General features: G+C 40.6%; 1 protein-coding gene and 1 long non-coding RNA gene across 10 annotated transcripts in view; both read right to left on the minus strand.

Annotated features, from left to right (window-relative positions):
* KCND2 (potassium voltage-gated channel subfamily D member 2) overlaps positions 1 to 18,609 on the minus strand; it is a 478,528-nt gene that overhangs the window by 277,067 nt on the left and 182,852 nt on the right. The gene's annotated exons all lie outside the window — the stretch shown is intronic.
* Positions 1 to 18,609, minus strand: part of LOC144288497 (uncharacterized) — a 229,494-nt gene that overhangs the window by 44,230 nt on the left and 166,655 nt on the right. For 6 of the 8 annotated variants that reach the window (XR_013356359.1, XR_013356358.1, XR_013356360.1 and 3 more), the window contains exon 3: positions 9,933 to 10,019. This is a non-coding gene — a long non-coding RNA (uncharacterized LOC144288497). Of the gene's footprint in view, positions 1 to 70; positions 666 to 8,279; positions 8,754 to 9,932; positions 10,020 to 18,609 lie in introns of those variants that run through there. The other 2 variants (XR_013356362.1, XR_013356361.1) reach the window with 2 other exon arrangements.

Below are 18,609 nucleotides of genomic sequence, written 5' to 3' on the forward strand. Positions count from 1 at the left end.
AAAAAAAAAAAAAGTAATTATAATTTTCTCTAAGAACCCTAGTGAAAACGTGCCTGCTTTTTGTAGATATTTTTCACAAAGAGGACAGAAGCGGAGCAACCTCAGTGGCAGCCTTGACAAGCCACCCAGGCTAATTAGCTGCTATCCTGTCAACAGGTACAAATCATTGCAGGAGCTGGGGGCTAGGATGGCCAGTTCCTTCAGCTGGGGTGCCTGGGGCAGAAGGTGCTAATGACACCATGACCACCACCAAGGATGCCTTTAAGCAGCACATTGTCTCCAGAGGATTTTGGCATCCAGGAACACGGAAGGTGCTGGGTGACAGCAGAATAAAAATCACATAGTAGGTTTGACAATAAAGCATTAAGTAGAAACAAGGGACACATTTTCCCTTTTGTCCAAGTTATACTTCAAGGCAGAAAAAAGAAAGAACGAAAGAAAGAAAGCACGCTCTTAACTATCTGGGAAGGTATTCATTTTTCTAATAGTCTATAGGAAAAAGAATTACTTATCTTGGTTGAATTTGTAAAGAAGAGTGTCAAGCCTCTTAAATCTTTTTGTCTTCTATGCGCTTCTTTTTGTTTAGATTGAAAGAAAATGGTCTTTCTTTGAAGAAGCAATCAGCCTAATTTGAGGCTTCGGCCTGTCCCTAGTTTCTCCCTAGCCTGTAAAATATAATCAGCATCAGTATGTAAATGTCCCTGATAACTTCCTAAAACAGGCTGTTTTTAGCTTGTTTTTACCTCCTGACACGTGTTCGAAATGGGTAATGTTTCTATGGTTTATATTCTAGACTCAAATTTCAAATGTTAAAAAATAAATAAATAAAAATGGTTTTGGCGATGAAACAAATCCTCTTAAGTTCTTTAGTCACTTGCTAAAAGCCTTAGGGGGCTGAGAATAAAACTGGAATGATGAAAGAGGAGACAGGATGCATGAAGAATTCTGTAATCAGGATATAGGGAAATGGAAAGAGAACCACTATTGGAGTCAGGCCAACATGAGTTTGGATACAAGGTCCTCTCTAGACTGCTGAGTTTGGGCACATTGCCTATTTCGGCCCAGTTTCAGTTTTCTAAACTGTAATGTAGGGTTAATAATTTAGGTCTCTAACATTGTTTTTTTGAATGAAATTACACTACAGCTTTGAAAGCTCCTAAAGAGCGCCTTATCTATAGTGCTCATTTAATAAAAACCTCTAAAGGGAGCTCCACTAAATCTACATAAAGATAATAATGTTATGCTTAGTTATGGAGGAGGTTGGTGACCTAGGTAGGACACACTTAGGAAAAGAATTCCCTTCTTCCCAAGTTTCCAAGCAAGGGAAACTTTCCCTCCTAATTGGGAGCATTTACGTTTCCACCTAGTTTAAATTCTAAGGTGAGACTCATTAGCAGAGAGAAGCAAAAGGAAGAAAGCATTGAAAAAGCAGCAAGTAGAAGACGCAGTCTCAGGTTATTAATTGTGCTATTTCCTTGTTCTTTTCTCTCCAATATTTAGAGGACAAGAAAAGTGTCTTTATGTTGGCATTTATTTGGGGGAGAAGGAAGATTCCTGGACTGTGTATTCACAAGAATGAGGACGAAAATAGGATGTTGAAGTAATAGATTCTAAAATTATATTATTAGGAAAATAAGTTGTGAGGCACAAGAAGAAAAGGTAAGGCAAATAAAAGAAAAAGAATCCTCCATGTGTTTTTATCCTTTAATGGGGTTTTTATTCAATCAATAATTTGACAAAAATTTATAGAATGTTTACCATATGCCAGGAATTTACTGTTTTTACACACTGTGGATATGGCACTAACTGGAGAGCTAAAACTCCTTGCTAAGATGGAGCTTATATTTTAGGGAAGGAGGGATATAAATGATACATAAAATAAAGATATAAAACACTAGATAGTGATAACTGCTATGGAAAAATATAAAGCAAGGAAGGGATGGAGAATGTTATGATGGATGTGGGAGCAGACATTGAAATTTTAAATAGAATGATCAGAAAAGGGTTCGCCAACAAGGTATGACTGAGTAAAGACCAGAGGAGGTGAAGGAACATGGTATATAGTTTGTGGAAGAATATTTTAGGCAGATAGAACAAGCAAATTAAGATTAAGCACCCTAGGCAGGAATACACCTCCTCTGCTGGAAGAATAGCTGGGAAGCAAGTGTGGTCAGAGCGCAGGTGATGCAGAAGGAAGTGGCCAGAGCAGTAGTGGTGGAGGGGACAGGCTGGCACTTGTAGGACTTTTTAGGACAATCTGAATACTTGGTTATGTTTTCGTTTTGTTTTGTTTTTCCTGGCAGAGATCTAGAGCCACTGGAAGGTTCTGAGACTAGTGCTCTGACTTCCATTTTAATTGGCTCCTATTGGAAACTTTGTTTTGCAGACAGTAGGAGTTAGGAGGTAGTGATAATACATGATGATGATGATGATGATGATGATGATGATGATACTTTTCTAGATACAAACTGAGGAAGAGTCAGCAGGATTTGCTGGTGGATCAGAGAGAGGTGTGAGAGAAAGAGAAGAGTCAAAGATGAAAATCCTGGGACGCCTGGATGGCTCGGTGGTTAAGTGCCTGCCTTTGGCTCAGGTGATGATCCTGGAGTCCTGGGATGGAGTCCCACATCGGGCTCCCCACAGGGAGCCTGCTTCTCCCTCTGCCTGTGTCTCTGCCTCTCTCTCTGTGTCTCTCATGAATAAATACATAAAATTAAAAAAAAAAAAAGAAAGAAAGAAAAAAAGAAAAAGAAAATCCAAGGATTTTCTACATAGGAAGAATGTTTGTTTCAATTATCTTCACTTAAAGTTAATAAGTAGACAGTTTTCAAATAATTCTGGTATATATTTTCATCCTCTTATGTTTTATGTTACCATACCTCCTACTACAGAATTTCAAATTTTCATTTAACCATTACCCTACTTAGCCTCTGCTCCTCTTGAAAACAAAGAATGTGAATTACTCATTTTCATTTTCTTTGGAGCTGACACACACTGTGTGGTTAAGATGGACATAGAAACAACAACTCAACAACACATTTGTTCATTTTGCCCATCCAGCATCTGAGTCCATTTTTAGGTTGTGGGAACTCTCTCATCTAATGAGTCTTGGTTGATACCAAAGATTGTCTGATTTACAGAAGGCAGAAATGTTAAATATTTGCTTCCACAGCTTCCCTTGGGTCTTGGTCCCAGACTCATGAGCTGGGGTCCTCCTTGCAGGGGTGTCCACAAAGAACACAGCCTGGAGAGTCAGTGCACAAATGCAGGGGACATTCTCTTCTCTCAGCTGCCCTTTCTTTATTAGATTAATTCTCAGGTACAGTTTCGGGTATAATTTTGGCTGCCTAGGCCAATGCTTGGTCCCCTCAACTTCTCAACTGTTCCATGAATCACCCAATATCCTTTTTTGAACTTCCTTCTTTTACTTAAAAAAGCCCTCTTCAGCTTTGTTACTTGGAATGAAGAATCCTCACCAATGTAATGCTCAATAATCATTTAATGAAAGCATGAATATTGTACCCTCCTTTAAGAAATGCATTACCTTACTCTGAGATAGAGTAAAGGGGCTGCAATTCCTACTTCTTTTTTTTTGTTTGTTTACATTTTTTTTAAATTTTTATTTACTTATGATACACACAGAGAGAGAGAGAGAGGCGCAGAGACACAGGCAGAGGGAGAAGCAGGCTCCATGCACCGGGAGCCCGACGTGGGATTCGATCCCAGGTCTCCAGGATCGCGCCCTGGGCCAAAGGCAGGCGCCAAACCGCTGCGCCACCCAGGGATCCCTGCAATTCCTACTTCTATCCTCCTGTTTGTCATTTGCAAAATATGGAGGGACATACTGGAAGATAAAGAGCACAAGTCAGGTGAGAATGGATAGGAAACAGATGAGAGGTAATAGAAAGTTTCTGATTTTTTGGGTCAACGACAACTTGAGAACCTGGTAAATAATATGGATTCTTTCCATATGAAATTGCACATAAGCAAAAGCTCAAACATTTTTCATGAAATTTTAATGAGATCAAATGCTTTGGCATCTTCTCTCTTTGATGCTTTATATAGTTTTTAACACATTCCAAAAGGTGGAATACTACCCTACATCTATTCTTACCGTGCTACTTTACACATGTTGCTAACATGACTATAATTTCAAATGTGTAGCTAAACAGTTTATAGTAACCATGAAACAAGAGTCAGTTTCATAGAAATGAAATTGCATTTAATTTTTGTGATATTCCTAGAGGGAAAAGTAAGCCAGGAAAACAGAAACAGTTGAATTTCTCTAGCCACTATATTGACATAAAGGTATTAATATCGTTAAAAAAAAAAGATAAGCACAAAGTATAAAGTGTTAAATCAATGTTAAATAATTAATACCAACTAAAAATGGATCTTGAGAGTTGTACAGACTATTAAAGATCATCCAAACTGATGTCATTATTTAATAGAAATGGGTTTCGGAGAAGTTAGGTAGATTGACCAGTATCACCCACTTAGTCGTTACTTACAGAGGAATATCTTTCCTTTTTATTTATTTATTTTTTTTTGAAGATTCATGTATTTATTTGAGAGAGAGAGAATGTGTGAGCAGAGGGAGAGGTGAAGGGACAGAGAGAGAAGCAGGGCTTGACCCCACAACCCTAAGACCACTACCTCAGGCGAAATCAAGAGTCACATGCTTAACACGGTGCCCCAGGAATATTCTTTCATTATATCAGTTATTTTAAACCAGAAAGCCCCATGTTACTCATTGTTCAAGTGAAATATTATAGCCAAATCCATGCCAATTTTCTCCATGAGGAGCATGGTTTGAAGGCCATGCACTCCAGCATCTCTGTCTTTTGTTATTAATATACAATAATAGATAAAAATAATGGTGTATATGTGCATAGGTCTAAGTACTTTCAGATACCTTATCTCATTCAATCTTTCCATCAAGCCATTGCAGTGAGTATTACTGATTAACTCCATTTTACAAATGAACAAGTCAAGGAGTAGAAGTGTTAAGTAACTTGCACAAGGAAATACAGTGACAGAGTCAGGAATTGAACCCAGAGCTATTTGACAATGAAGCTTCCGTTCTAAGTCACTACACTCAAAAACCCTTCCATTTTAAAATGTTAGTTTAATAGATTTTACGGTCTGTTCTATTTTCGCAGTTTTCTTACCTCTTGTCTATAAAATGAGCTCTTAGATAAGAAGAGAGTAATCAAATTAAAAAACCTTTTATCCATGAAACATCGTTTATTGACTTCTGTTATAGTTTGGATAATCACAGACAAAAATACTAACCAAACAGCTCACGAAACAGAAAAAAGTACTAAAGATGACTCTCTTGATTTATCAGTGGATGTGGGCTTGGTCTGTGATTTGCTATTTAGAAAACTCTTCTGAGCTACTGAGATTTCTAGAATTTTAAGTGACATATAAGCATAGCAAATCAAGAATTTAGACCCTTCTGGGATTGTGTTAGCATCAGAATGGTGAAGAGATTTCATCTCTCTGGATCAATGCGGATTGATTGGTTGTGATTGTGTTGTGCTTGATTAGCAAAGTCTGAAATGGGCATGGAAAGGGAGGTGACATCATTTGAGTCCTATGTTGAGCTATTATGTATAAACCTTCTTATGTCACTCATTTGGGCTTTACCAACCTACAGCAAGACTGCAGTCATTATTTAGTAGCAGGAATTTGTCAATCTGGAATTTGTCAATCTGGAATTTGTCAATCTGGAATTTGTCAACATGTAGTTTGAAGGTGTGTGGAATAATTGAAATAATAATTGTATATAGCACATAGCACAGTTCCTGGCCTATAATAATATATTCAATCAATGATACCTATTATTATTTACATTATTTTAATTTTTATAAGAAACATCTAAATAGGTTACAAACCTTTATTGATTTCTTACTTCTTAATTGATCTCTGACTTCTGCACTTACTTCTTTTTTCTTCTACAACAAAAATGTCTGCCATTCAAATTCCCCACTCTGTCTGCAGAGGAATTCTAAATATGTTTTTTTCTTGAGAGCTGATGCTCCCCCAGGATCTAGTAATTTATTGGACATTAAAGGAAGCCAAGCAGTTGACTGGTTTCCTCCTATAGATTCCAACCAGTTGTGAGCAGACACAGAGCACCACATAACCATCTAGATACAGTATTGGCTTTGTTATCGGTACATGCAACAATGGGAAACTCAGGCCTCCTACCTCAATCTCCAAATGGACCACTGCGATGGAAAAGTTCCATCTGAGCCACAGGCAGACAGGAAGCAAAGGGGAGGGTAATGCTTTGCTTGAGAAAGAAGCAAAGGAGAGAAGGAAAGAGGGAATGAGAGAAGAGAGGGAAGAGTGAAAATTACAGAGGACTACTTTTTACATTTAGTCAAAGGAATTTGCACCGATCCTTGGGGCACGGCCCAGCAGATATCCGCTTCCTGCATCTCCCACCCACAAGTACATCCTTCCATCTCCCCGATCAGGGAAAGCTAAGTAGGAGAGGTATTAGAAACATTCACTCTAACACTATTCTCTCCTGCGCAGTGGGTCAGAAGTTTCATCCCCTTATGGAAATATGAGAGGAAGGAAATGTGCTCTATCCCAAGCACGGCCCACAGCCTACAACTTTAGATGTTTGTCTACTTTCTCTAAGCCAAATCACATTTCCTTAGTTTCTTCTCTCAATACCTCTAACTCAAGTCATATGGCATAGACGATGGACTGCACACTGCGGCGGATAAAGAATTCCAATTTGCGTACGTGCATCACTGCTGAGTGCCCTTCCCACAAATCCCCAAAGGGCTTTTCAGCACTATGGGGACCTAATCCCCCTTCTGTTGCTGCTTTTGCCTTTGTTAGTCCATCCCCTTTCCTTACGCACCACACTCTCCCCAAGCATTCGAATCACCTTTTACCGAATCCCATGATGCACTTAGATGGAGAATGGGTACTTTTCTTTGAGTCAAACACACCTATTTAAATAATACACGCAATAGGCTCTTCAGAGGACATTATATGATGTCTCACTGTAGGAATTATTACTAATTTGGATTTTTTTTTTCAAAATTTTTTATTACAGAGGCTGACTGTAGTGATTTATCTAAATCTCTTGAGTGTTGCTCAATGGTTTTATTCACAAAAGGCTGAAGCTGGCAGTTTCTCGTTACAGAATGAAATCTGAAATAGGCTCAGCAAGCTGTAGTGTTATGTACTTTGACGTCACACTTGTCAAAGCACTGCAGGTAAATTATAGAGCAAACGGCAGGCTTATCTAAAATCTTTTTGTTGTTGCTGCCTTCTCCCAAAGGAACGAGATTCTTATCTTAATGGTTGAGAAATTATGCATTTGTTTCTATTAATGTACAGAAATCTAAGTCTTTATATCCTAGCTTATCACAATGAAATTAAAACTCTTAGCTTTATACAAAGGGTATTTTTCCAATGTTAAAAGTGCTCTGTTTTATTAAAGCAAAACAAAGAATAAAACAAACTGGAAACATATTACAGTGTCTTACATTGAATCTAAAAATCTCCTTAAATGGTCGTTAATTCTTATCTTCAATCTGATGAGGAAAAAGCCAGTAGGACAATGTAGGCAAGTATATGGTGTTTGAAAACTAGATTTTTTAATTTGGAGGAATGATTTATATTTCCTCATGTATGACTGTTTAGGTGAAAGGGGGCTGGTGAAATCTACATGACAGATTTTGATATATTAATACAAGTATCAGTTCAATTCAAATATAAAAAAGGGAATAAAATGCAAATGTACTTGCATTTATCTGATTATTATATGATATTAAAAGTCAAATAATTCAAATGGATACACATTTTTAAAATTAAGATTTTCTTTGTTAAATCTGCCAATGCAATTTAGACATTTGTCAAAACTAGTAATTCATGAATCAAAGTGGTGATCTAATCTAATAATTAGTAAAAACTGAACTTGAAAAAATAGAATTTTTGTATTTATTTCATGTCTGGCCAAGAATAGTATATATAACATATAATATTATGTGAGAAAACCCAGTCTTACAATCACAGGTATAAGAAAACTTAAAGGATGCTTCTATTTAGATGGGAATACTAATTTTGCTGATTAGAAGAAGCAAAATGTCTATTTTATGACAAGATCTAAGAGTTTAATAAGTTTTAGAAATTTATATTGTTAACTACTAGGAGGTTTTGAGATCAGGTAATAATACCCAACAAAAAGTAGACTAAGCAATAAAGATTATTGTTCCCATAGTAAAAAAAAAAAAAAAATCCTCCTATAAAATGAGGTATAGGGTCTTGTCTAGAACTTGAAAATATGCCTTTAAATAGTTTCTTCTGTAATTCTTTTGACTTTTTTTTCAGTAGGCTAAAATGGCTACAAAAGCTCTAAGCATCACATCCTCACATATCAATATTAGGGGGGAAATGGGCCTCTTTTAACACATCTTTCTGTTTTCCTCCCCAAAGGAGACCATTAAAGACCCAGAAAGCATTTCTGCTAATCCTGTTGGCCAGATGTAGGCTACATTGTCCATCCTTGCCTTTAAGGAAACCAGGAAAATGATGATGATGCAAACAGGCTCTCAGAAAGGAAATGGGTGTCAGAGACTCTGTTTATACAATCCCTGGGGCCACCAGCAGTGCGATGCAATAGTTATGAATGAGGCCTGTCAGGTCGAACTTCCTAGGTTTGAATCCTGGCTCATGCATTTCTATACTGTGCCATCCTCCTGGAATTTCAATTTCTTCATCTAGATAAAATGGGGATAAAATAGTGTCTCCTTCAATTAATGTGATCTGTTACTTATAAAATATTTGGTTATAATTTATATAATAAAACCTACATTATTTGACTGCACTAAAACTTTGAATCTCTTTAAGTGATTCTTTTTTTTTTTTAAAAAAGATTTATTTATTTATTCATGACAGACACAGAGAAAAACGCAGAGACACAGGCAGAGGGAGAAGCAGGCTCCCTGCAGGGAGCCTGATGTGGGGCTGGATCCTGGATCCCGGATCCCAGATCCCGGATCCCAGGATCACGCTCTGAGACAAAGGCAGACGCTTAATCACTGAGCCACCCAGGTGTCCCTCTTTAAGTGATTCTTTAGAGAATTAGAACTAGTGTATTAACTTTTCAGAAATGCAGAATACATTAAAATAGCAAGTGAAATTATATTCGTAGACACTTAATGGTCTCTATAACTGGCTAGTAGCTGTGTTAGACTCAGCATATTCCAAGTCATTTGCTCTGTCATCCCCCAACCCCATAACCATAGAGGCCATATCTGGGGCCAACTGACTTAGTCTCCAGGTGGCATGTTGAGCATACTTATAGAAAATAAGTACTCATTCAGTGTCCCTGAGTCAGAAGCTAGAATCCTGCCCCAATCTCCCGACTTCATATGTATGTGACAGACAATATGCAACATTACAATCTTCCTTCCATTGACATTGAAATAATTACACCCCAACACTAGAACAAAGAGCAAATAATTCAAGTAGAGTGATTAATTTGGCAGGGAAGAAATCCTAGTGTGAGTGTTGGTAGTTATCAATTAGGAATCCGTTTTGAGGACCAACTGTGCGGTGTTAAAAAGACATATCAAATTCATCTCTGCCCCTAGGTTGCATATGATCCAGTTGAAGAGTCAAATTCAACGTGCAACTAAATCAATGTAGCTCTAAATTCTATTGCACTGAATCTGACTGCAGGAAGTTTGAGGAGGCAGACATTAGGGTAGACTGGAAACCCTATACAGGAGGAGATGAGGGAGCTCCAACTCTTCCTCAGGTGGAAAAGACAAAAGATCAAGGCCCTAGGGCATGGTTAAGGATGGATTCATTAGCTAGATGGAGAAATGTAAAAATTAAGTGGAATACTTATTTTGAGAAAGATTGGATTAAATTAATATTCATTGAGTACATACTATGTGCCGAACCAGCGTTAGGTAATAAAGATGAGGAATCCGGCATGAAATGGTCCCTCCTGTCCTGACCAGCTAGATTGAACCACTCTGTTGGAATAAAGGAGGAAGTAGATAAAAAAATTTCATGTGAGTTAGTAAGTCCTATTATTGGTTATTTATTGATATTTATGAATTAAGAATCATCTAGAACAATTATTAAAACACAGGTGTTACATTATTCCTCTTCCTTAATACACAGTAAGATAGACTAATCAGAGCAAATATATTTTGAAACAGCCTAATAATAAAACCAGCATGAGAACTGGCTTGTTTCATGTTTTTTTCCAAAAGAGTATCTATCATATTAATAATATGTTAATGTCAATAATGTATCTTTATTGTATATCACCATTGTTAAGCACTCTTAAAAGTGATTTATTATTTATTTATTTATTTATTTATGTATTTATTTTTAAGATTTTATTTACTTATTCATGAGAGACATAGAGAGAGAGGCGGAGACATAGATGGAGAAGCAGGGCCTACTTAGGGAGCCCGTTGCAGGACTCGATCCCGGGTCTTCAGGATCATGCCCTGGGCTGAAGGCAGCGCTAAACCGCTGAGCCACCTGGGCTGCCCTTAAAAGTGATTTAAACTTATTATTTTAACTCCATGACAATCTTCTGAGGTAGGATTTCTATTACTCTCCATTAATCAATAAGGAAACTGAGGTCCAGCAATGTTATGTAACTCACATAAAATGATAGAGCTGGTAAATGGTAGAACCAGTGTGTGAACAGTCTGGTTCCAGACACTGTTCCCTTTTAACCATTATTCTGTTTTCAATCTTAATTAATTAACTAAGTAAGTAAATAATCTCTTCCCCCAACATGGGGCTGAAACTCATGACCCCAAGGTGAGGTGTCTCATGCTCCTCCTACCAAGCCACCCAAAGGCCCTGATCTATAAAATTTAAAATGAGCACATAATCCAAGTATTGAATCTTTTCCAATCTATAATTCATCCTGAAATTTTGGAGAATGCAAATAATACATTATTGGTTTTCAATAATGGCTTTTCTCATTTGTTTAGTAAAATTTGTTTTTAAAATTTCACATTTTTACCAAGACATTGTATGTCTGTAATTTGTGTCCAAACTCCTAATTTTCAAAGCGAGTATATAATAAAGTATATTGCAGCTTTGGCCTTTATTTGGTGGTATCAAGGATAACAGAATCAATTTTACTGTAAATACAATGTGTGAAGAGAGCTGTTCAACATCAATGCTCTAGTCATTCAGCCTGACATTTCTTTGTGAAGTGGGCAGAAAATTAAATTGCCTCAAATTAGAGAAGAAAATCACACACCATGAAAAGTAACATGTCCAATGACAGTTGAGGTCATGCTTTTGCCGAAGTATGTGTGAATTTTACCATATGAGTTTCATTGATGGTAATGGGAATTGTGCAATTGCCCTTCTTAATGTGCTCTGAATCATTACCCCTTAACATCCTCAAAATATCAAAAATTTCCTGGCATTTTATGTTGGTTTTATAGTATGACATTGTTATATATTTGTTTGAAAATCTGAAGATAATCTCATTAAATTTCCTTGGTTTTAATCTTTAAGCTATTCTCACCCAATCACCCCCATCCCCCACCAACATGCTGATATTCTAGATTTTGACTCTCTGAACTGCTCTAGGTTTTAAAATGAGCACTTAAAATTGGAATACAGTAGTCATTTTTTTCAGAATCCAAATTTTCACAGCAAATATTTTTTGAGATCTATTTGAGACCCCAGTGTACTCTGCTCAGGGTCCTCAGTGAATAAGAGGATAAAAGGGATGCCTTGACTTTAAGGAGCTCCCGGTCTTGTACCCGAGATAAGGAATGAATGACAAGTCCAGGCAATAGCTAAGTCAATATGCTGCCTTCAAGAAAATGAATAAAAGGTGCTTTGTACTTAGGATAGAAACAGGTGAATACGCAAGGTCCAATAAGACTAGAGAATTTAGATTTCACCTCTGACTTGCTCTCTGGTAGGAGGAAGAGGGAAAAAGGGGGTAGGGGGGACCTCTGTGAACTCAGTTTCAATACTACTCACTATGAACAGGGAAGCACGACGTTAACCGGAGAAAAACACATATAAAGCCAAGTGACAAGGCTGCTGGCAGGTGGCAGGTGCTCCAGATTATCAACTGCCTCGAGAATTCAGGAGGAAGGCGACATCTCTTTGAACTAGGGATGAAGATAATTTCCCGAAGGCCTCGTAAGTTGGGCTATGAAGACAGGAAGGGAAGACGCCCCAGCCCAGGAAGCAGAAGAACAAGGAATGAAGGCAGGAGGCAAGCGAAGCTCAGGAGCAGACCTTGAACAGGAACACAGCGGTGCCACCGGGGTCTGGAAACGGCTGGGGCATGTCGGGGACGCTGCGGGCCAGGAAGCTAGAGATTCTGTAGTAATCTGTGTCGTCGCACGATCAACTGTCCCCCCCCAAGGATGCCAAAAGCACTCCGGTCGGAAAACCGGAGGATACGGGCACAAAAGGAAGCAGCAGCGACCCATGAACCCGGAGGGCGCTGCAGGCTGGGGTGAGTGCCCCGCGGGCGGAAGGTGCAGGCCCCGGTGGGGGACGAGGTCGAGCCCCAGGTACCTAGAGGGAGCACCAGGCTCCAGCGAGGCGGCAGGTGCTGGCCCCAGCGGGGGACGCGGTCGGCCCCGGGCACCCAGAGGGAGCACCAGGCTCCAGCGAGGCGGCAGGTGTGGGCCCCGGCAGGGGACGAGGTTGGGCCCCTGGGTGCCCAGAGGGAGCACCAGGCTCCAGCGAGGCGGCAGGTGCATGCCCCAGAGGGGGACGCGGTCGGCCCCGGGCACCCAGAGGGAGCACCAGGCTCCAGCGAGGCGGCAGGTGCAGGCCCCGACGTGGGACAGGGTCGGGCCCCCGGGCGCCCAGAGGGAGCACCGGGCTCCAGCGAGGCGGCAGGTGCAGGCCCCGACGGGGGACGAGGTCGAGCCCCAGGCACCTAGAGGGAGCACCAGGCTCCAGTAGGCGGCAGGTGCAGGCCCCAGCGGGGGACGCGGTCAGCCCTGGGCACCCAGAGGGAGCACCAGGCTCCAGCGAGGCGGCAGGTGCAGGCCCCGGCAGGGGACGAGGTTGGGCCCCTGGGTGCCCAGAGGGAGCACTAGGCTCCAGCAAGGCGGCAGGTGCAGGCCCCGGTGGGGGACGCGGTCGGTCCCCGGGCGCCCAGAGGGAGCACCAGGCTCCAGCGAGGCGGCAGGTGCAGGCCCCGACGGGGGACGCGGTCGGCCCCGGGCACCCAGAGGGAGCACCGGGCTCCAGCGAGGCGGCAGGTGCAGGCCCCGACAGGGGACGCGGTCGGCCCCGGGCACCCAGAGGGAGCACCGGGCTCCAGCGAGGCGGCAGGTGCAGGCCCCGGCAGGGGATGTGGTCGGCCCCGGGCACCCAGAGGGAGCACCGGGCTCCAGCGAGGCGGCAGGTGCAGGCCCCGGCAGGGGACAGGGTCGGGCCCCGGGCACCCAGAGGGAGCACCGGGCTCCAGCGAGGCGGCAGGTGCAGGCCCCGACGGGGACAGGGTCAGGCCCTCAGGCGCCCAGAGGGAGCAAGCTGCCAGCACCCCGGTTTTCCACAACTAAGAGCCTGGCCCGCAAATACCTGGAAGTGATGGCGTGGCACACACACACACACACACGTGCAACATGCACACACATGCGCACACCATGCACACACGTCCCCGCCCACTGTTACACATCTGCTCTCCCCTAGAGCAAAAGAAAGGGAGGTGGCCAATTAATGATCCTGAGAACATCCCTAGATCTTACGTTTCTTCTTCTAAGTAAAAATGCAAATAGCTTGGTTGCTTTTGCCCGAGTTTGGTCTGAAGCAAGAGCTGGAAAGGCTGGGCGCACGTGGCCAACGTCACCGGCCGGCCACAAAGCCGGAGAGCGTGCGCCGGAACCAGCCACAAAGCCATTCTGTGTCCTCGCAAGTGTCGGTCTGTAGCCTCCTAGACGGGTGTCTATAAAAATCACTTGGTGTGTGTTATGTTAAAGACACCCAGCAATTAATTGCTATCCAACTATGTAAATCACAATGTTCAATAGGTTAATTACATGTTGCTTCAAAAAGGATTTGCTATTTTCTCTTTTCACTCTGCTGACTTTTAGGTTCCCACTTGCTTGTGCGTGGCATGTTGTGTTTTATGAAATTCTCTGAAGTCTCTACTTATTATTTTCCTTCTCAATTAAAGGAAGGCAGTTCCACATGAAGAGCTGCAAACCCAAATCCGCAAACTTAGGGTAGCAGCAGGTTGCACAGGGGGCCTGCAGTCACGGGCCGGAGCCTGCCTAGAGGCCTTCACAGCCCACCTTCGCGATTGCCATGCTGGACACACACGACGTATGTGCCAGCTGTTCCGGGCCCACACACTGCAAGCCTACAAGCTTGAGATCCCAGACCATAATGCTTCCTTCAGGTTTCCAGTTCTTAGGGGGGCCCCACATAGCACCGTCCATAGAAGCTTCTCTTTGTGGGCTGCACGTCGTGTCCCCCAGATGCTGGAACCTCTGAACGTCTTCTGTAGATTGGTGGTGGTGACGCGGTTCTTGTTACAAGAGGAAGGAACTACACGCTAGCGTCTGTGGTACTTTTAACCAAGGAGCGGGCCTTGTTCTGAATGGGCTTCCTTGTGTGTCAGGCAACCGGGGGGAAGGATAGGCCAAGAGGTGGAGCCTCAGGACACTTCTCTTGGATACCAGCTGGCTGCCAACTTGCCGGCAGGTCACACAGACCCACAACAAGAGCCAACGTGCCAGAAAGAAATTTACAGCCCTGGGCAGAGCATGGTGACCATAAATCTCGAGCACATACACTATTTTCTGATACGCTTACTCCCCGAAGCACGATGATAGCTCCCTTAATCAATTTTAGTTCCATATCTAGCTATTTGTTGAACTCACTCTGCAATTAGTTGTTGTCTGACTAGGTGTAGAAAAATCTTCTACAGGTTAATTATATGTTGCACAAAAAGAAAAGTTTCTGTGTCATTTTCTCTGGTTGCCTGTTAGATACTCCTTTATTTTACAAGCCATTTAATATTTTATAGACTTTTGTACATCTTATACTCATTCTTTACATAAAGAAAAAGTAAACGAAGCCCACCCTGCCATTCATTCCCAGTCGTAAAATTCATCCCTGACTTTGATAAATGAGGCCCCAAACCGAAGACCTATCTCCTGAAGAATAAAATGAATAGAATGAATAGAATTGTCCTACTGTGTGATGTACTCATACATCTCTCACAAATTTCATACTGATTCTCTTAACAACTTTTAAGCATATTTTCCTCATATTGGTGAAACAAATTCTGTAACAGAGAAGTTACATAACTTCCACAATTTCACGAAACTGGCAAGAAAAGACTCAGAACTAAAACACAGGTCCCTCTGGTTCTACAGAACATGGTTCGATTTCAAAATATCCATAGATTATCCATTACCGTATTACCTGGTTTTGTCTTTCCAAAGCCAGGAAATTGGTTTGATTTACTTTGTCTTCCATGAAATTGCTGTTTGTCATGTTACATAAGGTGCTCTTGTATTATTTTATTTTCATGTAGCCATCAGTGCGGGTAACTGGAAATGGAATCAACAGCAAAAGGGTTCTTACTGCTTCTCAACTCAACTGAAGGATTGTTGAAAACCCAGAAAAGGGTACCCTCAAAATTTGGGCCTTTTGGTTACTTGCTTATAGAAAAACAACCCGTGATATTAAAGATTTTTTTTCTTTTTTTGCACGGATAGAATAATGGAAGATATCTTCAATGAGGAACAGTCCCAGAGAGATAAAACCAAGAATACACAAAAGCTCACCAAGATCAGAGACCCTGGGATTCAGAAATTATCTATGGGCTCATTGCAGAAGGAGGCGTATATAAGCACAATTAAGGGTGTCAGAGGTTCAGGAGGGAGCTGGTTATACACCAGAGTTCTGGAAGCGCCTCTCTCAGGGAAATAAATGAAAAAGAGATATAGACATTCTAAGCACACATTTTTGGTCAACTACTCTCCTTTTAAAACAATTTGTTAGTATCTCATTACCTCCCTTCATTCCCTCAGACAATTTCTGAACAGCAAAGAGAATTCAAAAACTTAAAAAAAAAAAAAAAACAACTGAAGAAAACCTTGCTTTCTATCTATATGAATAAAATAAATTCCTGCATTCTTGAAAACTGTTCATCATCCTTCATCTGAAAACATTAGCCATCTGTTTTAATTTTGTAAACAAACTCATCTAAAAGTCAAAGATTAAATCATATTTTATTCCTGTTACTCTTCGTTTCCTGGAACATGAATATAAAATACAATATTTGTTTTCAACAATTCTTTAAGGAGAGCTGAGATCACAGAGCTAACTCAAGAATGTCTTTTTCTTTATTGGGTCTTGATTAGTACAATTCTATACTAAAAGTAAACACAATTCACGGAATCCTAGAATTCCGTTGCAATCTGGTAGGGTTTATTTGATCATATACGGAATGTGATTCATCGCTGTCTAATATCAGCGTATCTATGGGAGATTGAAAAATAATGTTTCATGATGATGAAGGCATCACTACAAAACCCTCTGTGTCTTCTGAATCTTCAAAGATTGGATTATATTTAAAATAGTTTGAATTGTGAATGTTATTTATGACTTCCTAGCTTCTGGTTTGAGCAGAGTTTCTAAGAGGTAAATACAAGCACACGGACTCGCACACACGCACTCCTTGGTAAGGCAGCTGTAAGGAGAGCGTGGAAGAGGCTACTTAGGCACGAAGTACATTCAAATCTCACTACCAGTTTTGTATTCCCCTAAACGTCTGTGATCTAGAAAATGCCAAATGAACCAACGATGCAGGTAGATTTTTATGGTATAATTTCAGGAGAGAGGTTGTTTGTGAAACACAGGTGCACATGTAATTTTTGAAATGATAAACTCTGAAGAAGAGGCCCTGTCATTTCAGTCTACTCTCTTCCCAGGCCTAACCCCCGAACGACACAGAATAAGGATTCAGTTAATACTGCGTATTTAGTGGTGGTGAATAAATGATTTAACTGATTCTGGAGAATGGGAGGCAAAGTACTTCTTAGAGTTTTCGATTAATGCTTTTTACAGAGACAAGAAGCCTCTGTGCTGGAACTCAATTATTCTCTCTAACACTACTATTTTGATTAAATATTTCAAGACAAATAAAATGTTAAGAGAAGATCCTTTGACTCAAAACCAATTTAAACTCTATTCTAATTGGTAGGCTCTAGATCCTGGGGAAAAAAATCTATTTCAATTATTTCCTTAAACATGGAGCCTGCAACCTATTTTTTTGCAGCACAGTGTACCCTAATTCCCCCTACAATGCAATTCAAAGTTCGATCTCTTTCAAAATATAATGTCTCCTTTTTTCATAAAGTCAGAGCTTGATTCTCTCAGTCTGATAGCTCAGCTATGGAGCAAAGAAACATCAGGCATGACTATTCACTACTGCCCTTCTTGAACTAAGATCCAGCCACCCTGAACAAGATCAAAGTTTCTAGAACAGAGATTCTGGAATAAATAAGAAGATTGATAAATACTGTGAATTGAGGAGTGCATGAATGTTGTGGAAAAAAAGCTGTTTAAAACAATATAACATGGCTTATAATTTCAATAACCATATATGTATAAATGCATATGAATTGCAAATGAATAAAAACAAGCTATGAGTCAGGTTGAATGTATACAATAAAATCTGATTTATTTGGTGCCACAAGAATTAAAGCAGAGAGAGATATCTTGGCAGACCACTTCCCACTCTCACGATATGTTTTTTAATGCACGACCTTATGATTTTGAATCATTTTAGATTTACCTGGACTGCAGGAATTCTCGTTATGCACGTTATATGACTTTATTACTATTATGATCATGAAGTAGTCACAATAGAAACAATAAAAACAAACGGACCTTCGCGCCTATAAATGCCTTCCTGAAGGTCTAGATAACCTAAATATCTATGTCCACCCATCTCTCCGTTTCCTTCTCCATCTAACTGAATACTGCCTTAATGTTTGGAAAACATCATTTAAATTGACCTATATAATACGATTCCATTTGAGGCTGAATAAAGTAGATACATCATTATTAAATGACTTCAAGAATCTTGCCAATGAGTATAAGATGTTCCAGGAAAGCATCACAAAATTGTTCTATCACTGTGACCAACTTCTGATAACATCTGGAGATTGAATTTTTCTCAATGATCCTTTTATCTATGAGGTGAGATTCTGGATATTAAATTAAGCACTTGATCACAGGCGGCCACACATCCAAAACTGTTTCCTGGAGAAAATGAGGTTTCCTACAGACACCTTTGTTTGGAGGTGGGCTGCTCCTCTATAGAGTCTCTTCAGTTTCCTAATAACTTGCCGAGCATGGCAGCCGCTCATCTGGTTTCCAAAGCATGTACTTTACCTTCTAGGGGGAAAATGAAAGCCAAACCTTCTAGACTTTCATTATGTCACAATCCAGAATCTCTGCTCTTCAGTTTCTAATTCTTCAAGTCAGAGAAGTGATTTTTAGGCAGCATCATCTAAGAGGCACGCATTCCCAAAGGCACTCAAAAATTTATTATGAGATAAAGTTGGATCACATTTGCTTAGC

This window comes from Canis aureus, chromosome 18, assembly GCF_053574225.1.
Source record: "Canis aureus isolate CA01 chromosome 18, VMU_Caureus_v.1.0, whole genome shotgun sequence".
Classification (NCBI taxonomy): domain Eukaryota; kingdom Metazoa; phylum Chordata; class Mammalia; order Carnivora; family Canidae; genus Canis; species Canis aureus.